At 41.1% G+C, this 6,940-nt stretch overlaps 1 pseudogene across 1 annotated transcript; it reads left to right on the top strand.

Moving 5' to 3' along the window:
• Positions 1–688: 688 nt before the first annotated feature.
• LOC309845421 (stAR-related lipid transfer protein 7, mitochondrial pseudogene) lies at positions 689–3,435 on the top strand (annotated as a pseudogene). The gene has a single exon. The product of its transcript is annotated as an stAR-related lipid transfer protein 7, mitochondrial pseudogene (transcript).
• The last annotated feature ends 3,505 nt before the right edge of the window (positions 3,436–6,940 follow it).

Genomic DNA, 6,940 nt, shown 5'->3' with positions numbered 1-6,940 from the left:
TAAAATGGCCAGGTAGACGTGTACACAGTAGGTTTGTAGGACAGTTGAGGAACCCTAAGCTTAGGAAGCTCTCCATTGTATAAAGGAGGCTGCTAGCAAATTTGCCTAAACTTTACCTTGGTGGGAGACATTACCCTTAAGAAAAATCCCACCTTCTTCCCCCTCAAAGAGAAACACTCTCTTTGTCTTTAAAGGTGGTTTGCCATAAACACATCCTTGAAAAGGTAGTTAGAAACAAAATCTGTCAGTGTCTTTGCCTCAAATGAGCAGGAATGCAAGACCCCCATGGAGAATCACCTATCAACATTTACATAGCAACAATAATAACAAATGTGTGGTGTATTCTGAAAAAGGGTTATGAGTATGCTACATAGGAGGTGACGACCTAGCTGAGTCTACAAAAGGAAGATACATTTTAACTAGATATGAAGGGCAGAAAAATCAAGACAAAGAAACTTCATCAGCATGGAAAACACCAACTACTGCTCCAAGACTGCCCTCTAGTGTATGGAAAGCTTCAGCTCTGTGACATTTGGCTTTGATGACAACTTTTCTGCAGTCACGGGTTTGGGAGGGTGGGGAGGAGGCATTTACTTTGGAAATAAAAACCAGGTCTCTGTTATACCACTTGGGGACCCATTTCTCTACAGTACTTAAAGTTTCTCTCTTTAAAAAATTTCTTATTGCCGAGCTGTACGGCCGCCTCTACTCAGAGAGCTCGCGCCGCGTCCTCCTCGGTCGCCTCTGGCGCCGGCTGCGAGGCGGTCCTGGCCATGCCTCTGCCGTGATGGCGGCGCTGGCTGGCGTGTTCGTGTGGGACAAGGAGAAGATCCAGGAGGAGGAGTTGCAGAGATCCATTGATGAGATGAAACGGTTGGAAGAAATGTCACATATGTTTCAGCGCTCTGGAGTTGAACGCCACCCTCCAGAACCAAAATCACAGAGAGAAGGGAATGAAGATTTAGGGGGCAAAGAGCAACCATGGGAGATGGTGATGGATAAGAAACACTTTAAGCTCTGGCGGCGCCCAATTACGGGCACCCACCTTTACCAGTATAGAGTTTTTGGAACCTACACAGATGTAACACTCTGCAGTTCTTCAATGTTCAGCTGGATACAGAGTATAGAAAAAAGTGGGATGCCCTGGTAATCAAGCTGGAAGTGATTGAGAGGGATGTGGTTAGTGGTTCTGAGGTTCTCCACTGGGTAACCCATTTTCCTTATCCAATGTACTCGCGGGATTATGTTTATGTTCGACGGTATAGCGTGGATCAGGAAAACAATGTGATGGTGTTGGTGTCACGAGCTGTGGAGCACCCTAGTGTTCCAGAGTCTCCAGAATTTGTAAGAGTCAGATCGTATGAATCCCAGATGGTTATCCGTCCCCACAAGTCATTTGATGAGAATGGCTTTGACTACTTGTTGACATACAGTGACAATTCCCAGACTGTGTTTCCTCGCTACTGTGTTCGTTGGATGGTTTCCAGTGGCATGCCAGATTTCCTGGAGAAGCTGCACATGGCCACTCTTAAAGCGAAGAACATGGAGATCAAAGTAAAGGACTATATCTCGTCTAAGCCTCTGGAAACCGGTAGTGAAGCCAAAGCTACCACTTCGTCTTCCGAGCAGAAGAATGAGGGTAGTTGTGGCCCTGCCCGGATCGAGTATGCTTGAAAGGTTTTGGGATAAGAAAGGACAGGCTGCTTCTAGCCCTGTCTCGGTCCCTTATCTGCTACAGAATGGGGACATGTATTAGAAGGCATCTGCTGTAACTGCCAGTGCAAGATAACTCAGTAACTGGAGTCGGATTGTGTTCAGAGCCCTTACTGCTCTTTATCAGAACAGAAGGAGGAGGCATCCATGGGGGCGTTGTCATATTCTCAGGCCAAGCATCTTGCAATTCAGTATTTCACTGAGCTAATCTGGAACAAACCTCTCACCTCAGGCCAGAAGGGGACAACTTCTTTTTGCTTCCTTTGAGTAGTTTCCTCTGCCAACATTCCAGTTCCCACCATTGGTTCTGCAGCACTTGGGATTTCCTTCAGTTCTGAAGGTCCAAATGGAAAGTGCAGTTGGCTGGTTGAGTCTTCAGTGAGGGGGCATTGGGAGTGTTCTTGGTAACAGTACTAGTGTTGAATGGATGTGAACTGTTATTTGGCAGTGTAAGTGCCTTGTCCTCACCCTGCTTATATCTTTAGGGACATCAAGTTTGTACCAAGAAATTTTCTCTCTGCCTCCCAAATACCACCCATTGACTTGCCCTACCCAAAGCAGTTTCCTTTGCATTGGCCAGTTCTTCTGTATTCATGCACTATATGTATTTGGATCATCGCCTCCTTCCTTAGCTCATTCACCAAGAACACTGGGAAATGAGTCCTTTCAGATGGTAGCTTTCTGTGTTATCAGTGTTTCGATAGGGTTAACGGCGATGCTCAAAAGCATCACACTTTGGGGTGGTTGGTTTTTTTAAAGCTTTGTGTCAAGTAGGAATTGGGAAGTGGAATAGGATTTCTCCATCATCCCACTGTACAGAAAACACCATTTTGATTTAGGCATTTTTAGACTTCAGGTTTGACTGGATGCTGAGGACTTGTCCATCTTGGAAGGCTAAAGGCAGAGGAATGGGGGTTGGGCCACTCCCTTATAGCTCTCAGAGCTGTAGACAAGCCATGTGAACACATAGATGTAATCTTTCCCCAAATACTAATATAATGGGGATGTGGTTTACATGAACCTCTTGTTCCTCTGAAAAATTTTTCTTTCTCTCTTCAGAGTTAAAGTGAAAGCAAACTATGCTGTTTGGGTAAAGTCACAATTAGATGCTGTTTGGCCTCGTTGATTTTGCTTTGGTCACGCTGCAGTCTGACAGGAGAATAGGGATCAGGTTTTCAATACTCCCTCCTCTTTTTCCCCTACAATTTAAATGGCTGGATTTTTCCCTTTTTTCCCCACTTGCTATCCTTTGATGTTGAAAAGGGGATCTAAACCTCAGACTGACTTAAACCCCTAGACTTTTTTGTTGTCTGATAAGTTTTGTGCCAAGGATGCCAAAGAAATGACTATCCCCATCTTTCATGTCTTGCCTTCTCTGAGTGGTGGGCAGAACAGAGAGATACGTCGAGCAGTTCCAGCTTCTTTTTCATTGATCATTTCTCTCTTCTCATCGCCAGGACTTGACAGAAGCCAGGGAAGGTTTCCCTGGGTTATGTCTGAACTTAGCATCTGTGATTGTTGGGGCATGGATGGGTGTGGGCAAGAATGTGTGAATGCACAGGTGTTAAGGAGCTGTGTTGCTCATGTTCTGATTTTTGGCAACTCGACTCTGTACTTGGGGTTGGTCTGTATGGTTACTTATGTCATTGTAATGATTTCACTTCTAACTGTGACATTTTTATCAAATGTGTGAATAAATATATAAAGATTGGTAAAAAAAAATTTTCTTATTGCCTTTATGTGATAAGTTTAAGGGAATTATTTTCCTAGAAGTTGGAGAATAGAAGAATAGCTCTTGCTTATTGGTTTTGATAGTTCACACCTCACTGCATGTAAATCATATGTGCATAACATGAGGGTCTGGCCAACTAAATGAAATCATGGAGGCAGAATATCAGAACTACGAGTTGTAAGAATTACCTAATTGACCCCTTCTTTTTTTTCCTTTCCTATTTCTTTTCTTCCTTAAGGACTTTAATTGCTTACTGTGTTGGTGTTCTGTGTTGTACTGTGTTGGTGATACAAAAATGAAAGACAATGATTTCTTTCCTTAAGTTGCTGACAGACTCTTAGGAATGAAGAGATGTGGTCAATTATAATAAACTAAGATAAATTCTAAGACAAAAGGAATAGTAACTACTGTGGTTATGGAACCTGATTCAGATAAGGGTTTCACAAATGAATATTCAGAAAAGATAATTCTTAAATTGAATCTGGAAGGACAGCCAGGAAGCATCTAGGGAAAGAATGAGTAAGAAGGAGGTTAATCTCTCTATCAAGGGCTTTTTATGTCATGCTATGGAGTCTGGATTTTATCCCACTCGGTATCAGGGAACTTTTGGAGAATATTTATCAAGGAAGTGATATGATCAGATTTACATTTTAGAATGATTGCTTTGGCAGCAATGTGGAGAATAGATTAAAAGAAGGAACACCAGGGACAGGGAAATCAATTAAGACACTGTTAGAGTGACCTAGGCAAGAGACCTATGAGTCTCTGATGCATGTCATTAACATACAGATTGAAAGGAGTGTCTGTATACTAGTAGTGAAATCAATATAATTGGTAAAAAATGGGAAAAATGAAAAAGAGCAAGGATTCAAAGATGACTGAAGTTTGTTGTACCTGGGTCGATGGACTATTTTCAAACAAGATCTAAAGAAAGAAATTTTGGCAACCAACTGAGAATGAATTCAGGTTTTGCTGTGACTTAATCATCTCTGGATCATTCACAGAGACATGATGTTTGGACTTGGATATATCAATATGGAAACTCACTTTGATTCTGCCCTTTCACTGCTTGATCAGTATTTATTCCAATTTTTCATTTCCTTCTGTAGCGCCTTTTGAAGTCATAATGCTTGAGCAATGGACAGGCTTTTGCAAACATTTTGGGTTCTCTACTTCACTGAGCATCTTTCTTCCATCTGAATGCTCATACACCTAAGGAAGGTCTTTCTTGTAAATCTTTTCTTCGTATTAAATGTTACTTGAAAATATTGTAAATATCCCGTGTTTATTTGAAAGTTATTTAATTCAGTGGTCCTGTGTCATGAAAATGTTCTTCAATAGATCTATACCCCCACCCCCGCCTCGGCCCCACCCCCTCTATTGGAAGTGTTTTGATTCTTCAGCAAATGTGCATAGCATTCTCAGAACTCTATTCAGTTTGCCCAGTGCTTTCTGAATCTCTTATACCTGGGAATTGTAGATTCATATGATAACAAAAGAAAACTTTAAATTCTTTGTTACTGTTTGCAGAATTTGGTTTCTATCTTAAATTTATTTAGCATGAATTATTTAAGAACAGGATATATCAATAAAGGCATTTTACACATTGAAAAAAAAAACAATGATTATGGTTTTCATTTTATATTCACCATTTGCTCCATGCTGTGTAATTCAGCCTCTTATTTATTGTAATCTTAAGATTATTGGCAACTTAAGAACTGCTTCTTCCTTTGTATTATGCTGACTAGTGAGTGTAGATTTATTAACAAATATATTGTCATCTTTTTTTAAAAACAGAATGACTCTAAACAGAATTACAGATATAAACAGATATAACAGATATAAAGAAATTATTTCTTTCTATCAGAGAAATGAAACTTGACAGGAAAAGGATGGGCCTGAGAGATAGATCAAATATTTTTGAGTCTGTACCTTTGCCTGGGCAAGCATGCTCATTTTCTTATTTTCCCCATATATGCAGTTGCTTTAGAATGACCTAATAATCGATTGCTGGCTCCCAAAGGTAAAGATAAAAATGAAGTGGGGGCAGAAGGAAGAGGGCTAGCCCGGAGAATCCTGGAGAAATCACTTCAGCTCAAGAAGCAGGGGCTTTCGATAATGGGGAGAGGTGCAACCAGAGTGGCGCACCTGCTCCCTGAACTGCTGTGGCCAGAAGCAGCATTCAGCAATCAAAGCACAGATACTTTTGTTTACCCTGTTTCCTGCCAACCGTGGTGCAGGTTGCTTGGAACTTGCAGGGGCTGCCTGTTATGGAGGTGGGAGATGGGTAGTGCTACTGTGCTAAGAGCTGAAGCTGACTGCAGTTAACCGCAATTTACTGTCCAAGCTTTCTCCTGTAGGTACAAGCCTACATATTTTGTATTTTGGGTTTCCATGTCCTGTCTCCAGGGGTATGTTTATGCTTTAAGGAGCTTGGATTTCACCATAATGTCTTGTAGTTGGACTTTGGAGTGAGGTGTCTGGTTTATACTGTCCTGTGTTCATTATGGCTTCTATTTGGGTTTTGGAAGCTGGCATCTGTCCACCACCATCTGCTGCTGATATCTGCATTCCTAGCATGGTTTCTGACCCTTTTTTGTCCATAGTACCTCTGCAGACTGTGTCCCTTTGACAAAACTATGAGACCTCTTATATTTTTCTACCTTCCTTGAGTCATGGCTGTGCTCGTCTTGGGTACTTGGAATATGAGATGCTTTCCTGTATCCCATGGCTATGGGCCACTTGGGAAGCTGCCTCAGTTCTTTTCCTCTGGGACCTTACCTGTTGCCATCATATTTTTTCTGACTGTGGTACCATGTTCATACCAGAAAGAACTGAGGATGCTTGTGGTCTGCTTTCAAATCCCTTTAAATATAAATGGAATTTCTTTGTGCTCCCTGCTCCCAACACATTGGGCTGAGTGTGTGCATGTGTGTGTGTGTGTGTGTGTGTGCGCGTGTGCGTGTGTGTGTGAAGTCCCTGTTCTGAAATTCACACTGGAAGTTTATCCCATTGCTCTTTTTTCCATTAGTTTTTTTTTTTTCCTTTAGAAAATCTCCTAGCTTTATCTCCTATTGGTAGAAAAGTCAGACTTTCCATTAACTTGCATCCTTCCCTATATTCTATTATTTATAATTTAAACTTATTTTGGGGGATAAAATGAGAAGAAAATGACAAAACACCTTTATATGTGTTTCTAGTGACTGTTGTACTTGGAGGTCCTGGCTTTCAAATATTTGTATTTGCTGTAGATTTTTAAACCAAAGAATTTGACTCTTTTTTTCTATTCTGTATAATTTCCATAAGAGTGAGTCCATAGAATTCTGCATCCTGGTTGATGGGAAAAGCTAAGGGATACAAAGAAATGAGGGGAAAGACCCCATTAATTTATCAGAGTGAAAGCAATAGATGATTGACCAATCTGTGGGAGGCAAGGAGAAGTTCCAAACCAAGTTGGTAATGTTAATTACAAGAAATTTATTATGTTTTAATTTT

The sequence above is a fragment of the Mustela nivalis genome (genome assembly GCF_964662115.1).
Source record: "Mustela nivalis genome assembly, chromosome: 12".
Taxonomy (NCBI): Eukaryota; Metazoa; Chordata; class Mammalia; order Carnivora; family Mustelidae; genus Mustela; species Mustela nivalis.
Note: the sequence above shows the minus strand (reverse complement) of the source record. Positions and strands in the feature narration are given on the sequence as shown.